The following is an 18,870-nucleotide window of genomic DNA, read 5'->3' on the forward strand; positions in this document are numbered from 1 at the left end:
AGTCCCAGGGGAGTTGGGGGCTAGGCGCGCACCTCCTGCAAGTCACGGGAGCCGTGGTGGCACGCCTGCGAGTGAGAGGCTGTGCACTATGAGGCACATGTGGTAAAGAAGGCGGTGAGCCTTGTACTCACGCCTGCCACTTCCACGAAACGCATGACAACGCCACCAAAATCAAATCCCAGGTGCACTAGACCCAAGGGAACCTCGGCAATAGACGCGCAACTCCGGGAAATCACGGGCGACGGAGTGGCATGCGTGAGAGTGAGAGGCTGTGCAAGAGGAAGGGGTCAGCCTTGTACTCACGCCTGCTACTTCCACGAAACACATCACCACGCGAATAAAATGGATTCCCGCGTGCACTAGATAGTCCCAGGGGAGTTGGGGGTTAGGCGCGCACCTCCTGCAAGTCACGGGAGCCGTGGTGGCACGCCTGCGAGTGAGAGGCTGTGCACTATGAGGCACATGTGCTGAAGAAGGCGGTGAGCCCTGTACTCACGCCTGCCACTTCCACGAAACGCATGACAACGCCACCAAAATCAAATCCCAGGTGCACTAGACCCAGGGGAACCTCGGCAATAGACGTGCAACTCCGGAAAATCACGGGCGACGGAGTGGCATGCGTGAGAGTGAGAGGCTGTGCAAGAGGAAGGGGTCAGCCTTGTACTCACCCCTGCTACTTCCACGAAACACATCACCACGCGGCCAACACGGATTCCCGGGTGCACTAGATAGTCCCAGGGGAGTTGGAGAGTAGGCGCGCAGCTCCTGCCAAATCACGGGAGCCGTAGTGGCACGCCTGCCAGTGAGAGGCTGTGCACTGTGAGGCACATGTGCTAAAGAAGGCGGTGACTCTTGTACTTACTCCTGCTACTTCCACCAAACACATCACCACGCGGCCAAAATGGATTCCCGCGTGCACTAGATAGTCCCAGAGGAGTTGGGGGTTAGGCGCGCACCTCCTGCAAGTCACGGGAGCCGTGGTGGCACGCCTGCGAGTGAGGGGCTGTGCACTATGAGGCACATGTGGTAAAGAAGGTGGTGAGCCTTGTACTCACGCCTGCCACTTCAACGAAACGCATGACAACGCCACCAAAATCAAATCCCAGGTGCACTAGACCCAGGGGAACCTCGGCAATAGACGCGCAACTCCGGAAAATCACGGGCGACGGAGTGGCATGCGTGAGAGTGAGAGGCTGTGCAAGAGGAAGGGGTCAGCCTTGTACTCACGCCTGCTACTTCCACGAAACACATTCACCACGCGGCCAAAACGGATTCCCGGGTGCACTAGATAGTCCCAGGGGAGTTGGAGAGTAGGCGCGCAGCTCCTGCCGAATCACGGGAGCCGTAGTGGCACGCCTGCCAGTGAGAGGCTGTGCACTGTGAGGCACATGTGCTAAAGAAGGCGGTGACTCTTGTACTTACTCCTGCTACCTCCACCAAACACATCACCACGCGGCTAAAATGGATTCCCGCGTGCACTAGAGAGTCCCAGGGGAGTTGGGGGCTAGGCGCGCACCTCCTGCAAGTCACGGGAGCCGTGGTGGCACGCCTGCGAGTGAGAGGCTGTGCACTATGAGGCACATGTGGTAAAGAAGGCGGTGAGCCTTGTACTCACGCCTGCCACTTCCACGAAACGCATGACAACGCCACCAAAATCAAATCCCAGGTGCACTAGACCCAAGGGAACCTCGGCAATAGACGCGCAACTCCGGGAAATCACGGGCGACGGAGTGGCATGCGTGAGAGTGAGAGGCTGTGCAAGAGGAAGGGGTCAGCCTTGTACTCACGCCTGCTACTTCCACGAAACACATCACCACGCGAATAAAATGGATTCCCGCGTGCACTAGATAGTCCCAGGGGAGTTGGGGGTTAGGCGCGCACCTCCTGCAAGTCACGGGAGCCGTGGTGGCACGCCTGCGAGTGAGAGGCTGTGCACTATGAGGCACATGTGCTGAAGAAGGCGGTGAGCCCTGTACTCACGCCTGCCACTTCCACGAAACGCATGACAACGCCACCAAAATCAAATCCCAGGTGCACTAGACCCAGGGGAACCTCGGCAATAGACGTGCAACTCCGGAAAATCACGGGCGACGGAGTGGCATGCGTGAGAGTGAGAGGCTGTGCAAGAGGAAGGGGTCAGCCTTGTACTCACCCCTGCTACTTCCACGAAACACATCACCACGCGGCCAACACGGATTCCCGGGTGCACTAGATAGTCCCAGGGGAGTTGGAGAGTAGGCGCGCAGCTCCTGCCAAATCACGGGAGCCGTAGTGGCACGCCTGCCAGTGAGAGGCTGTGCACTGTGAGGCACATGTGCTAAAGAAGGCGGTGACTCTTGTACTTACTCCTGCTACTTCCACCAAACACATCACCACGCGGCCAAAATGGATTCCCGCGTGCACTAGATAGTCCCAGAGGAGTTGGGGGTTAGGCGCGCACCTCCTGCAAGTCACGGGAGCCGTGGTGGCACGCCTGCGAGTGAGGGGCTGTGCACTATGAGGCACATGTGGTAAAGAAGGTGGTGAGCCTTGTACTCACGCCTGCCACTTCAACGAAACGCATGACAACGCCACCAAAATCAAATCCCAGGTGCACTAGACCCAGGGGAACCTCGGCAATAGACGCGCAACTCCGGAAAATCACGGGCGACGGAGTGGCATGCGTGAGAGTGAGAGGCTGTGCAAGAGGAAGGGGTCAGCCTTGTACTCACGCCTGCTACTTCCACGAAACACATTCACCACGCGGCCAAAACGGATTCCCGGGTGCACTAGATAGTCCCAGGGGAGTTGGAGAGTAGGCGCGCAGCTCCTGCCGAATCACGGGAGCCGTAGTGGCACGCCTGCCAGTGAGAGGCTGTGCACTGTGAGGCACATGTGCTAAAGAAGGCGGTGACTCTTGTACTTACTCCTGCTACCTCCACCAAACACATCACCACGCGGCTAAAATGGATTCCCGCGTGCACTAGATAGTCCCAGGGGAGTTGGGGGCTAGGCGCGCACCTCCTGCAAGTCACGGGAGCCGTGGTGGCACGCCTGCGAGTGAGAGGCTGTGCACTATGAGGCACATGTGGTAAAGAAGGCGGTGAGCCTTGTACTCACGCCTGCCACTTCCACGAAACGCATGACAACGCCACCAAAATCAAATCCCAGGTGCACTAGACCCAAGGGAACCTCGGCAATAGACGCGCAACTCCGGGAAATCACGGGCGACGGAGTGGCATGCGTGAGAGTGAGAGGCTGTGCAAGAGGAAGGGGTCAGCCTTGTACTCACGCCTGCTACTTCCACGAAACACATCACCACGCGAATAAAATGGATTCCCGCGTGCACTAGATAGTCCCAGGGGAGTTGGGGGTTAGGCGCGCACCTCCTGCAAGTCACGGGAGCCGTGGTGGCACGCCTGCGAGTGAGAGGCTGTGCACTATGAGGCACATGTACTGAAGAAGGCGGTGAGCCCTGTACTCACGCCTGCCACTTCCACGAAACGCATGACAACGCCACCAAAATCAAATCCCAGGTGCACTAGACCCAGGGGAACCTCGGCAATAGACGTGCAACTCCGGAAAATCACGGGCGACGGAGTGGCATGCGTGAGAGTGAGAGGCTGTGCAAGAGGAAGGGGTCAGCCTTGTACTCACCCCTGCTACTTCCACGAAACACATCACCACGCGGCCAACACGGATTCCCGGGTGCACTAGATAGTCCCAGGGGAGTTGGAGAGTAGGCGCGCAGCTCCTGCCAAATCACGGGAGCCGTAGTGGCACGCCTGCCAGTGAGAGGCTGTGCACTGTGAGGCACATGTGCTAAAGAAGGCGGTGACTCTTGTACTTACTCCTGCTACTTCCACCAAACACATCACCACGCGGCCAAAATGGATTCCCGCGTGCACTAGATAGTCCCAGAGGAGTTGGGGGTTAGGCGCGCACCTCCTGCAAGTCACGGGAGCCGTGGTGGCACGCCTGCGAGTGAGGGGCTGTGCACTATGAGGCACATGTGGTAAAGAAGGTGGTGAGCCTTGTACTCACGCCTGCCACTTCAACGAAACGCATGACAACGCCACCAAAATCAAATCCCAGGTGCACTAGACCCAGGGGAACCTCGGCAATAGACGCGCAACTCCGGAAAATCACGGGCGACGGAGTGGCATGCGTGAGAGTGAGAGGCTGTGCAAGAGGAAGGGGTCAGCCTTGTACTCACGCCTGCTACTTCCACGAAACACATTCACCACGCGGCCAAAACGGATTCCCGGGTGCACTAGATAGTCCCAGGGGAGTTGGAGAGTAGGCGCGCAGCTCCTGCCGAATCACGGGAGCCGTAGTGGCACGCCTGCCAGTGAGAGGCTGTGCACTGTGAGGCACATGTGCTAAAGAAGGCGGTGACTCTTGTACTTACTCCTGCTACCTCCACCAAACACATCACCACGCGGCTAAAATGGATTCCCGCGTGCACTAGATAGTCCCAGGGGAGTTGGGGGCTAGGCGCGCACCTCCTGCAAGTCACGGGAGCCGTGGTGGCACGCCTGCGAGTGAGAGGCTGTGCACTATGAGGCACATGTGGTAAAGAAGGCGGTGAGCCTTGTACTCACGCCTGCCACTTCCACGAAACGCATGACAACGCCACCAAAATCAAATCCCAGGTGCACTAGACCCAAGGGAACCTCGGCAATAGACGCGCAACTCCGGGAAATCACGGGCGACGGAGTGGCATGCGTGAGAGTGAGAGGCTGTGCAAGAGGAAGGGGTCAGCCTTGTACTCACGCCTGCTACTTCCACGAAACACATCACCACGCGAATAAAATGGATTCCCGCGTGCACTAGATAGTCCCAGGGGAGTTGGGGGTTAGGCGCGCACCTCCTGCAAGTCACGGGAGCCGTGGTGGCACGCCTGCGAGTGAGAGGCTGTGCACTATGAGGCACATGTGCTGAAGAAGGCGGTGAGCCCTGTACTCACGCCTGCCACTTCCACGAAACGCATGACAACGCCACCAAAATCAAATCCCAGGTGCACTAGACCCAGGGGAACCTCGGCAATAGACGTGCAACTCCGGAAAATCACGGGCGACGGAGTGGCATGCGTGAGAGTGAGAGGCTGTGCAAGAGGAAGGGGTCAGCCTTGTACTCACCCCTGCTACTTCCACGAAACACATCACCACGCGGCCAACACGGATTCCCGGGTGCACTAGATAGTCCCAGGGGAATTGGAGAGTAGGCGCGCAGCTCCTGCCAAATCACGGGAGCCGTAGTGGCACGCCTGCCAGTGAGAGGCTGTGCACTGTGAGGCACATGTGCTAAAGAAGGCGGTGACTCTTGTACTTACTCCTGCTACTTCCACCAAACACATCACCACGCGGCCAAAATGGATTCCCGCGTGCACTAGATAGTCCCAGAGGAGTTGGGGGTTAGGCGCGCACCTCCTGCAAGTCACGGGAGCCGTGGTGGCACGCCTGCGAGTGAGGGGCTGTGCACTATGAGGCACATGTGGTAAAGAAGGTGGTGAGCCTTGTACTCACGCCTGCCACTTCAACGAAACGCATGACAACGCCACCAAAATCAAATCCCAGGTGCACTAGACCCAGGGGAACCTCGGCAATAGACGCGCAACTCCGGAAAATCACGGGCGACGGAGTGGCATGCGTGAGAGTGAGAGGCTGTGCAAGAGGAAGGGGTCAGCCTTGTACTCACGCCTGCTACTTCCACGAAACACATTCACCACGCGGCCAAAACGGATTCCCGGGTGCACTAGATAGTCCCAGGGGAGTTGGAGAGTAGGCGCGCAGCTCCTGCCGAATCACGGGAGCCGTAGTGGCACGCCTGCCAGTGAGAGGCTGTGCACTGTGAGGCACATGTGCTAAAGAAGGCGGTGACTCTTGTACTTACTCCTGCTACCTCCACCAAACACATCACCACGCGGCTAAAATGGATTCCCGCGTGCACTAGATAGTCCCAGGGGAGTTGGGGGCTAGGCGCGCACCTCCTGCAAGTCACGGGAGCCGTGGTGGCACGCCTGCGAGTGAGAGGCTGTGCACTATGAGGCACATGTGGTAAAGAAGGCGGTGAGCCTTGTACTCACGCCTGCCACTTCCACGAAACGCATGACAACGCCACCAAAATCAAATCCCAGGTGCACTAGACCCAAGGGAACCTCGGCAATAGACGCGCAACTCCGGGAAATCACGGGCGACGGAGTGGCATGCGTGAGAGTGAGAGGCTGTGCAAGAGGAAGGGGTCAGCCTTGTACTCACGCCTGCTACTTCCACGAAACACATCACCACGCGAATAAAATGGATTCCCGCGTGCACTAGATAGTCCCAGGGGAGTTGGGGGCTAGGCGCGCACCTCCTGCAAGTCACGGGAGCCGTGGTGGCACGCCTGCGAGTGAGAGGCTGTGCACTATGAGGCACATGTGCTGAAGAAGGCGGTGAGCCCTGTACTCACGCCTGCCACTTCCACGAAACGCATGACAACGCCACCAAAATCAAATCCCAGGTGCACTAGACCCAGGGGAACCTCGGCAATAGACGTGCAACTCCGGAAAATCACGGGCGACGGAGTGGCATGCGTGAGAGTGAGAGGCTGTGCAAGAGGAAGGGGTCAGCCTTGTACTCACCCCTGCTACTTCCACGAAACACATCACCACGCGGCCAACACGGATTCCCGGGTGCACTAGATAGTCCCAGGGGAGTTGGAGAGTAGGCGCGCAGCTCCTACCAAATCACGGGAGCCGTAGTGGCACGCCTGCCAGTGAGAGGCTGTGCACTGTGAGGCACATGTGCTAAAGAAGGCGGTGACTCTTGTACTTACTCCTGCTACTTCCACCAAACACATCACCACGCGGCCAAAATGGATTCCCGCGTGCACTAGATAGTCCCAGAGGAGTTGGGGGTTAGGCGCGCACCTCCTGCAAGTCACGGGAGCCGTGGTGGCACGCCTGCGAGTGAGGGGCTGTGCACTATGAGGCACATGTGGTAAAGAAGGTGGTGAGCCTTGTACTCACGCCTGCCACTTCAACGAAACGCATGACAACGCCACCAAAATCAAATCCCAGGTGCACTAGACCCAGGGGAACCTCGGCAATAGACGCGCAACTCCGGAAAATCACGGGCGACGGAGTGGCATGCGTGAGAGTGAGAGGCTGTGCAAGAGGAAGGGGTCAGCCTTGTACTCACGCCTGCTACTTCCACGAAACACATTCACCACGCGGCCAAAACGGATTCCCGGGTGCACTAGATAGTCCCAGGGGAGTTGGAGAGTAGGCGCGCAGCTCCTGCCGAATCACGGGAGCCGTAGTGGCACGCCTGCCAGTGAGAGGCTGTGCACTGTGAGGCACATGTGCTAAAGAAGGCGGTGACTCTTGTACTTACTCCTGCTACCTCCACCAAACACATCACCACGCGGCTAAAATGGATTCCCGCGTGCACTAGATAGTCCCAGGGGAGTTGGGGGCTAGGCGCGCACCTCCTGCAAGTCACGGGAGCCGTGGTGGCACGCCTGCGAGTGAGAGGCTGTGCACTATGAGGCACATGTGGTAAAGAAGGCGGTGAGCCTTGTACTCACGCCTGCCACTTCCACGAAACGCATGACAACGCCACCAAAATCAAGTCCCAGGTGCACTAGACCCAAGGGAACCTCGGCAATAGACGCGCAACTCCGGGAAATCACGGGCGACGGAGTGGCATGCGTGAGAGTGAGAGGCTGTGCAAGAGGAAGGGGTCAGCCTTGTACTCACGCCTGCTACTTCCACGAAACACATCACCACGCGAATAAAATGGATTCCCGCGTGCACTAGATAGTCCCAGGGGAGTTGGGGGTTAGGCGCGCACCTCCTGCAAGTCACGGGAGCCGTGGTGGCACGCCTGCGAGTGAGAGGCTGTGCACTATGAGGCACATGTGCTGAAGAAGGCGGTGAGCCCTGTACTCACGCCTGCCACTTCCACGAAACGCATGACAACGCCACCAAAATCAAATCCCAGGTGCACTAGACCCAGGGGAACCTCGGCAATAGACGTGCAACTCCGGAAAATCACGGGCGACGGAGTGGCATGCGTGAGAGTGAGAGGCTGTGCAAGAGGAAGGGGTCAGCCTTGTACTCACCCCTGCTACTTCCACGAAACACATCACCACGCGGCCAACACGGATTCCCGGGTGCACTAGATAGTCCCAGGGGAGTTGGAGAGTAGGCGCGCAGCTCCTGCCAAATCACGGGAGCCGTAGTGGCACGCCTGCCAGTGAGAGGCTGTGCACTGTGAGGCACATGTGCTAAAGAAGGCGGTGACTCTTGTACTTACTCCTGCTACTTCCACCAAACACATCACCACGCGGCCAAAATGGATTCCCGCGTGCACTAGATAGTCCCAGAGGAGTTGGGGGTTAGGCGCGCACCTCCTGCAAGTCACGGGAGCCGTGGTGGCACGCCTGCGAGTGAGGGGCTGTGCACTATGAGGCACATGTGGTAAAGAAGGTGGTGAGCCTTGTACTCACGCCTGCCACTTCAACGAAACGCATGACAACGCCACCAAAATCAAATCCCAGGTGCACTAGACCCAGGGGAACCTCGGCAATAGACGCGCAACTCCGGAAAATCACGGGCGACGGAGTGGCATGCGTGAGAGTGAGAGGCTGTGCAAGAGGAAGGGGTCAGCCTTGTACTCACGCCTGCTACTTCCACGAAACACATTCACCACGCGGCCAAAACGGATTCCCGGGTGCACTAGATAGTCCCAGGGGAGTTGGAGAGTAGGCGCGCAGCTCCTGCCGAATCACGGGAGCCGTAGTGGCACGCCTGCCAGTGAGAGGCTGTGCACTGTGAGGCACATGTGCTAAAGAAGGCGGTGACTCTTGTACTTACTCCTGCTACCTCCACCAAACACATCACCACGCGGCTAAAATGGATTCCCGCGTGCACTAGATAGTCCCAGGGGAGTTGGGGGCTAGGCGCGCACCTCCTGCAAGTCACGGGAGCCGTGGTGGCACGCCTGCGAGTGAGAGGCTGTGCACTATGAGGCACATGTGGTAAAGAAGGCGGTGAGCCTTGTACTCACGCCTGCCACTTCCACGAAACGCATGACAACGCCACCAAAATCAAATCCCAGGTGCACTAGACCCAAGGGAACCTCGGCAATAGACGCGCAACTCCGGGAAATCACGGGCGACGGAGTGGCATGCGTGAGAGTGAGAGGCTGTGCAAGAGGAAGGGGTCAGCCTTGTACTCACGCCTGCTACTTCCACGAAACACATCACCACGCGAATAAAATGGATTCCCGCGTGCACTAGATAGTCCCAGGGGAGTTGGGGGTTAGGCGCGCACCTCCTGCAAGTCACGGGAGCCGTGGTGGCACGCCTGCGAGTGAGAGGCTGTGCACTATGAGGCACATGTGCTGAAGAAGGCGGTGAGCCCTGTACTCACGCCTGCCACTTCCACGAAACGCATGACAACGCCACCAAAATCAAATCCCAGGTGCACTAGACCCAGGGGAACCTCGGCAATAGACGTGCAACTCCGGAAAATCACGGGCGACGGAGTGGCATGCGTGAGAGTGAGAGGCTGTGCAAGAGGAAGGGGTCAGCCTTGTACTCACCCCTGCTACTTCCACGAAACACATCACCACGCGGCCAACACGGATTCCCGGGTGCACTAGATAGTCCCAGGGGAGTTGGAGAGTAGGCGCGCAGCTCCTGCCAAATCACGGGAGCCGTAGTGGCACGCCTGCCAGTGAGAGGCTGTGCACTGTGAGGCACATGTGCTAAAGAAGGCGGTGACTCTTGTACTTACTCCTGCTACTTCCACCAAACACATCACCACGCGGCCAAAATGGATTCCCGCGTGCACTAGATAGTCCCAGAGGAGTTGGGGGCTAGGCGCGCACCTCCTGCAAGTCACGGGAGCCGTGGTGGCACGCCTGCGAGTGAGGGGCTGTGCACTATGAGGCACATGTGGTAAAGAAGGTGGTGAGCCTTGTACTCACGCCTGCCACTTCAACGAAACGCATGACAACGCCACCAAAATCAAATCCCAGGTGCACTAGACCCAGGGGAACCTCGGCAATAGACGCGCAACTCCGGAAAATCACGGGCGACGGAGTGGCATGCGTGAGAGTGAGAGGCTGTGCAAGAGGAAGGGGTCAGCCTTGTACTCACGCCTGCTACTTCCACGAAACACATTCACCACGCGGCCAAAACGGATTCCCGGGTGCACTAGATAGTCCCAGGGGAGTTGGAGAGTAGGCGCGCAGCTCCTGCCGAATCACGGGAGCCGTAGTGGCACGCCTGCCAGTGAGAGGCTGTGCACTGTGAGGCACATGTGCTAAAGAAGGCGGTGACTCTTGTACTTACTCCTGCTACCTCCACCAAACACATCACCACGCGGCTAAAATGGATTCCCGCGTGCACTAGATAGTCCCAGGGGAGTTGGGGGCTAGGCGCGCACCTCCTGCAAGTCACGGGAGCCGTGGTGGCACGCCTGCGAGTGAGAGGCTGTGCACTATGAGGCACATGTGGTAAAGAAGGCGGTGAGCCTTGTACTCACGCCTGCCACTTCCACGAAACGCATGACAACGCCACCAAAATCAAATCCCAGGTGCACTAGACCCAAGGGAACCTCGGCAATAGACGCGCAACTCCGGGAAATCACGGGCGACGGAGTGGCATGCGTGAGAGTGAGAGGCTGTGCAAGAGGAAGGGGTCAGCCTTGTACTCACGCCTGCTACTTCCACGAAACACATCACCACGCGAATAAAATGGATTCCCGCGTGCACTAGATAGTCCCAGGGGAGTTGGGGGTTAGGCGCGCACCTCCTGCAAGTCACGGGAGCCGTGGTGGCACGCCTGCGAGTGAGAGGCTGTGCACTATGAGGCACATGTGCTGAAGAAGGCGGTGAGCCCTGTACTCACGCCTGCCACTTCCACGAAACGCATGACAACGCCACCAAAATCAAATCCCAGGTGCACTAGACCCAGGGGAACCTCGGCAATAGACGTGCAACTCCGGAAAATCACGGGCGACGGAGTGGCATGCGTGAGAGTGAGAGGCTGTGCAAGAGGAAGGGGTCAGCCTTGTACTCACCCCTGCTACTTCTACGAAACACATCACCACGCGGCCAACACGGATTCCCGGGTGCACTAGATAGTCCCAGGGGAGTTGGAGAGTAGGCGCGCAGCTCCTGCCAAATCACGGGAGCCGTAGTGGCACGCCTGCCAGTGAGAGGCTGTGCACTGTGAGGCACATGTGCTAAAGAAGGCGGTGACTCTTGTACTTACTCCTGCTACTTCCACCAAACACATCACCACGCGGCCAAAATGGATTCCCGCGTGCACTAGATAGTCCCAGAGGAGTTGGGGGTTAGGCGCGCACCTCCTGCAAGTCACGGGAGCCGTGGTGGCACGCCTGCGAGTGAGGGGCTGTGCACTATGAGGCACATGTGGTAAAGAAGGTGGTGAGCCTTGTACTCACGCCTGCCACTTCAACGAAACGCATGACAACGCCACCAAAATCAAATCCCAGGTGCACTAGACCCAGGGGAACCTCGGCAATAGACGCGCAACTCCGGAAAATCACGGGCGACGGAGTGGCATGCGTGAGAGTGAGAGGCTGTGCAAGAGGAAGGGGTCAGCCTTGTACTCACGCCTGCTACTTCCACGAAACACATTCACCACGCGGCCAAAACGGATTCCCGGGTGCACTAGATAGTCCCAGGGGAGTTGGAGAGTAGGCGCGCAGCTCCTGCCGAATCACGGGAGCCGTAGTGGCACGCCTGCCAGTGAGAGGCTGTGCACTGTGAGGCACATGTGCTAAAGAAGGCGGTGACTCTTGTACTTACTCCTGCTACCTCCACCAAACACATCACCACGCGGCTAAAATGGATTCCCGCGTGCACTAGATAGTCCCAGGGGAGTTGGGGGCTAGGCGCGCACCTCCTGCAAGTCACGGGAGCCGTGGTGGCACGCCTGCGAGTGAGAGGCTGTGCACTATGAGGCACATGTGGTAAAGAAGGCGGTGAGCCTTGTACTCACGCCTGCCACTTCCACGAAACGCATGACAACGCCACCAAAATCAAATCCCAGGTGCACTAGACCCTAGGGAACCTCGGCAATAGACGCGCAACTCCGGGAAATCACGGGCGACGGAGTGGCATGCGTGAGAGTGAGAGGCTGTGCAAGAGGAAGGGGTCAGCCTTGTACTCACCCCTGCTACTTCCACGAAACACATCACCACGCGGCCAACACGGATTCCCGGGTGCACTAGATAGTCCCAGGGGAGTTGGAGAGTAGGCGCGCAGCTCCTGCCAAATCACGGGAGCCGTAGTGGCACGCCTGCCAGTGAGAGGCTGTGCACTGTGAGGCACATGTGCTAAAGAAGGCGGTGACTCTTGTACTTACTCCTGCTACTTCCACCAAACACATCACCACGCGGCCAAAATGGATTCCCGCGTGCACTAGATAGTCCCAGAGGAGTTGGGGGTTAGGCGCGCACCTCCTGCAAGTCACGGGAGCCGTGGTGGCACGCCTGCGAGTGAGGGGCTGTGCACTATGAGGCACATGTGGTAAAGAAGGTGGTCAGCCTTGTACTCACGCCTGCTACTTCCACGAAACACATCACCACGCGAATAAAATGGATTCCCGCGTGCACTAGATAGTCCCAGGGGAGTTGGGGGTTAGGCGCGCACCTCCTGCAAGTCACGGGAGCCGTGGTGGCACGCCTGCGAGTGAGAGGCTGTGCACTATGAGGCACATGTGCTGAAGAAGGCGGTGAGCCCTGTACTCACGCCTGCCACTTCCACGAAACGCATGACAACGCCACCAAAATCAAATCCCAGGTGCACTAGACCCAGGGGAACCTCGGCAATAGACGTGCAACTCCGGAAAATCACGGGCGACGGAGTGGCATGCGTGAGAGTGAGAGGCTGTGCAAGAGGAAGGGGTCAGCCTTGTACTCACCCCTGCTACTTCCACGAAACACATCACCACGCGGCCAACACGGATTCCCGGGTGCACTAGATAGTCCCAGGGGAGTTGGAGAGTAGGCGCGCAGCTCCTGCCAAATCACGGGAGCCGTAGTGGCACGCCTGCCAGTGAGAGGCTGTGCACTGTGAGGCACATGTGCTAAAGAAGGCGGTGACTCTTGTACTTACTCCTGCTACTTCCACCAAACACATCACCACGCGGCCAAAATGGATTCCCGCGTGCACTAGATAGTCCCAGAGGAGTTGGGGGTTAGGCGCGCACCTCCTGCAAGTCACGGGAGCCGTGGTGGCACGCCTGCGAGTGAGGGGCTGTGCACTATGAGGCACATGTGGTAAAGAAGGTGGTGAGCCTTGTACTCACGCCTGCCACTTCAACGAAACGCATGACAACGCCACCAAAATCAAATCCCAGGTGCACTAGACCCAGGGGAACCTCGGCAATAGACGCGCAACTCCGGAAAATCACGGGCGACGGAGTGGCATGCGTGAGAGTGAGAGGCTGTGCAAGAGGAAGGGGTCAGCCTTGTACTCACGCCTGCTACTTCCACGAAACACATTCACCACGCGGCCAAAACGGATTCCCGGGTGCACTAGATAGTCCCAGGGGAGTTGGAGAGTAGGCGCGCAGCTCCTGCCGAATCACGGGAGCCGTAGTGGCACGCCTGCCAGTGAGAGGCTGTGCACTGTGAGGCACATGTGCTAAAGAAGGCGGTGACTCTTGTACTTACTCCTGCTACCTCCACCAAACACATCACCACGCGGCTAAAATGGATTCCCGCGTGCACTAGATAGTCCCAGGGGAGTTGGGGGCTAGGCGCGCACCTCCTGCAAGTCACGGGAGCCGTGGTGGCACGCCTGCGAGTGAGAGGCTGTGCACTATGAGGCACATGTGGTAAAGAAGGCGGTGAGCCTTGTACTCACGCCTGCCACTTCCACGAAACGCATGACAACGCCACCAAAATCAAATCCCAGGTGCACTAGACCCAAGGGAACCTCGGCAATAGACGCGCAACTCCGGGAAATCACGGGCGACGGAGTGGCATGCGTGAGAGTGAGAGGCTGTGCAAGAGGAAGGGGTCAGCCTTGTACTCACGCCTGCTACTTCCACGAAACACATCACCACGCGAATAAAATGGATTCCCGCGTGCACTAGATAGTCCCAGGGGAGTTGGGGGTTAGGCGCGCACCTCCTGCAAGTCACGGGAGCCGTGGTGGCACGCCTGCGAGTGAGAGGCTGTGCACTATGAGGCACATGTGCTGAAGAAGGCGGTGAGCCCTGTACTCACGCCTGCCACTTCCACGAAACGCATGACAACGCCACCAAAATCAAATCCCAGGTGCACTAGACCCAGGGGAACCTCGGCAATAGACGTGCAACTCCGGAAAATCACGGGCGACGGAGTGGCATGCGTGAGAGTGAGAGGCTGTGCAAGAGGAAGGGGTCAGCCTTGTACTCACCCCTGCTACTTCCACGAAACACATCACCACGCGGCCAACACGGATTCCCGGGTGCACTAGATAGTCCCAGGGGAGTTGGAGAGTAGGCGCGCAGCTCCTGCCAAATCACGGGAGCCGTAGTGGCACGCCTGCCAGTGAGAGGCTGTGCACTGTGAGGCACATGTGCTAAAGAAGGCGGTGACTCTTGTACTTACTCCTGCTACTTCCACCAAACACATCACCACGCGGCCAAAATGGATTCCCGCGTGCACTAGATAGTCCCAGAGGAGTTGGGGGTTAGGCGCGCACCTCCTGCAAGTCACGGGAGCCGTGGTGGCACGCCTGCGAGTGAGGGGCTGTGCACTATGAGGCACATGTGGTAAAGAAGGTGGTGAGCCTTGTACTCACGCCTGCCACTTCAACGAAACGCATGACAACGCCACCAAAATCAAATCCCAGGTGCACTAGACCCAGGGGAACCTCGGCAATAGACGCGCAACTCCGGAAAATCACGGGCGACGGAGTGGCATGCGTGAGAGTGAGAGGCTGTGCAAGAGGAAGGGGTCAGCCTTGTACTCACGCCTGCTACTTCCACGAAACACATTCACCACGCGGCCAAAACGGATTCCCGGGTGCACTAGATAGTCCCAGGGGAGTTGGAGAGTAGGCGCGCAGCTCCTGCCGAATCACGGGAGCCGTAGTGGCACGCCTGCCAGTGAGAGGCTGTGCACTGTGAGGCACATGTGCTAAAGAAGGCGGTGACTCTTGTACTTACTCCTGCTACCTCCACCAAACACATCACCACGCGGCTAAAATGGATTCCCGCGTGCACTAGATAGTCCCAGGGGAGTTGGGGGCTAGGCGCGCACCTCCTGCAAGTCACGGGAGCCGTGGTGGCACGCCTGCGAGTGAGAGACTGTGCACTATGAGGCACATGTGGTAAAGAAGGCGGTGAGCCTTGTACTCACGCCTGCCACTTCCACGAAACGCATGACAACGCCACCAAAATCAAATCCCAGGTGCACTAGACCCAAGGGAACCTCGGCAATAGACGCGCAACTCCGGGAAATCACGCGCGACGGAGTGGCATGCGTGAGAGTGAGAGGCTGTGCAAGAGGAAGGGGTCAGCCTTGTACTCACGCCTGCTACTTCCACGAAACACATCACCACGCGAATAAAATGGATTCCCGCGTGCACTAGATAGTCCCAGGGGAGTTGGGGGTTAGGCGCGCACCTCCTGCAAGTCACGGGAGCCGTGGTGGCACGCCTGCGAGTGAGAGGCTGTGCACTATGAGGCACATGTGCTGAAGAAGGCGGTGAGCCCTGTACTCACGCCTGCCACTTCCACGAAACGCATGACAACGCCACCAAAATCAAATCCCAGGTGCACTAGACCCAGGGGAACCTCGGCAATAGACGTGCAACTCCGGAAAATCACGGGCGACGGAGTGGCATGCGTGAGAGTGAGAGGCTGTGCAAGAGGAAGGGGTCAGCCTTGTACTCACCCCTGCTACTTCCACGAAACACATCACCACGCGGCCAACACGGATTCCCGGGTGCACTAGATAGTCCCAGGGGAGTTGGAGAGTAGGCGCGCAGCTCCTGCCAAATCACGGGAGCCGTAGTGGCACGCCTGCCAGTGAGAGGCTGTGCACTGTGAGGCACATGTGCTAAAGAAGGCGGTGACTCTTGTACTTACTCCTGCTACTTCCACCAAACACATCACCACGCGGCCAAAATGGATTCCCGCGTGCACTAGATAGTCCCAGAGGAGTTGGGGGTTAGGCGCGCACCTCCTGCAAGTCACGGGAGCCGTGGTGGCACGCCTGCGAGTGAGGGGCTGTGCACTATGAGGCACATGTGGTAAAGAAGGTGGTGAGCCTTGTACTCACGCCTGCCACTTCAACGAAACGCATGACAACGCCACCAAAATCAAATCCCAGGTGCACTAGACCCAGGGGAACCTCGGCAATAGACGCGCAACTCCGGAAAATCACGGGCGACGGAGTGGCATGCGTGAGAGTGAGAGGCTGTGCAAGAGGAAGGGGTCAGCCTTGTACTCACGCCTGCTACTTCCACGAAACACATTCACCACGCGGCCAAAACGGATTCCCGGGTGCACTAGATAGTCCCAGGGGAGTTGGAGAGTAGGCGCGCAGCTCCTGCCGAATCACGGGAGCCGTAGTGGCACGCCTGCCAGTGAGAGGCTGTGCACTGTGAGGCACATGTGCTAAAGAAGGCGGTGACTCTTGTACTTACTCCTGCTACCTCCACCAAACACATCACCACGCGGCTAAAATGGATTCCCGCGTGCACTAGATAGTCCCAGGGGAGTTGGGGGCTAGGCGCGCACCTCCTGCAAGTCACGGGAGCCGTGGTGGCACGCCTGCGAGTGAGAGGCTGTGCACTATGAGGCACATGTGGTAAAGAAGGCGGTGAGCCTTGTACTCACGCCTGCCACTTCCACGAAACGCATGACAACGCCACCAAAATCAAATCCCAGGTGCACTAGACCCAAGGGAACCTCGGCAATAGACGCGCAACTCCGGGAAATCACGGGCGACGGAGTGGCATGCGTGAGAGTGAGAGGCTGTGCAAGAGGAAGGGGTCAGCCTTGTACTCACGCCTGCTACTTCCACGAAACACATCACCACGCGAATAAAATGGATTCCCGCGTGCACTAGATAGTCCCAGGGGAGTTGGGGGTTAGGCGCGCACCTCCTGCAAGTCACGGGAGCCGTGGTGGCACGCCTGCGAGTGAGAGGCTGTGCACTATGAGGCACATGTGCTGAAGAAGGCGGTGAGCCCTGTACTCACGCCTGCCACTTCCACGAAACGCATGACAACGCCACCAAAATCAAATCCCAGGTGCACTAGACCCAGGGGAACCTCGGCAATAGACGTGCAACTCCGGAAAATCACGGGCGACGGAGTGGCATGCGTGAGAGTGAGAGGCTGTGCAAGAGGAAGGGGTCAGCCTTGTACTCACCCCTGCTACTTCCACGAAACACATCACCACGCGGCCAACACGGATTCCCGGGTGCACTAGATAGTCCCAGGGGAGTTGGAGAGTAGGCGCGCAGCTCCTGCCAAATCACGGGAGCCGTAGTGGCACGCCTGCCAGTGAGAGGCTGTGCACTGTGAGGCACATGTGCTAAAGAAGGCGGTGACTCTTGTACTTACTCCTGCTACTTCCACCAAACACATCACCACGCGGCCAAAATGGATTCCCGCGTGCACTAGATAGTCCCAGAGGAGTTGGGGGTTAGGCGCGCACCTCCTGCAAGTCACGGGAGCCGTGGTGGCACGCCTGCGAGTGAGGGGCTGTGCACTATGAGGCACATGTGGTAAAGAAGGTGGTGAGCCTTGTACTCACGCCTGCCACTTCAACGAAACGCATGACAACGCCACCAAAATCAAATCCCAGGTGCACTAGACCCAGGGGAACCTCGGCAATAGACGCGCAACTCCGGAAAATCACGGGCGACGGAGTGGCATGCGTGAGAGTGAGAGGCTGTGCAAGAGGAAGGGGTCAGCCTTGTACTCACGCCTGCTACTTCCACGAAACACATTCACCACGCGGCCAAAACGGATTCCCGGGTGCACTAGATAGTCCCAGGGGAGTTGGAGAGTAGGCGCGCAGCTCCTGCCGAATCACGGGAGCCGTAGTGGCACGCCTGCCAGTGAGAGGCTGTGCACTGTGAGGCACATGTGCTAAAGAAGGCGGTGACTCTTGTACTTACTCCTGCTACCTCCACCAAACACATCACCACGCGGCTAAAATGGATTCCCGCGTGCACTAGATAGTCCCAGGGGAGTTGGGGGCTAGGCGCGCACCTCCTGCAAGTCACGGGAGCCGTGGTGGCACGCCTGCGAGTGAGAGGCTGTGCACTATGAGGCACATGTGGTAAAGAAGGCGGTGAGCCTTGTACTCACGCCTGCCACTTCCACGAAACGCATGACAACGCCACCAAAATCAAATCCCAGGTGCACTAGACCCAAGGGAACCTCGGCAATAGACGCGCAACTCCGGGAAATCACGGGCGACGGAGTGGCATGCGTGAGAGTGAGAGGCTGTGCAAGAGGAAGGGGTCAGCCTTGTACTCACGCCTGCTACTTCCACGAAACACATCACCACGCGAATAAAATGGATTCCCGCGTGCACTAGATAGTCCCAGGGGAGTTGGGGGTTAGGCGCGCACCTCCTGCAAGTCACGGGAGCCGTGGTGGCACGCCTGCGAGTGAGAGGCTGTGCACTATGAGGCACATGTGCTGAAGAAGGCGGTGAGCCCTGTACTCACGCCTGCCACTTCCACGAAACGCATGACAACGCCACCAAAATCAAATCCCAGGTGCACTAGACCCAGGGGAACCTCGGCAATAGACGTGCAACTCCGGAAAATCACGGGCGACGGAGTGGCATGCGTGAGAGTGAGAGGCTGTGCAAGAGGAAGGGGTCAGCCTTGTACTCACCCCTGCT

Source organism: Stylophora pistillata, chromosome 6 (genome assembly GCF_964205215.1).
Source record: "Stylophora pistillata chromosome 6, jaStyPist1.2, whole genome shotgun sequence".
Classification (NCBI taxonomy): Eukaryota; Metazoa; Cnidaria; class Anthozoa; order Scleractinia; family Pocilloporidae; genus Stylophora; species Stylophora pistillata.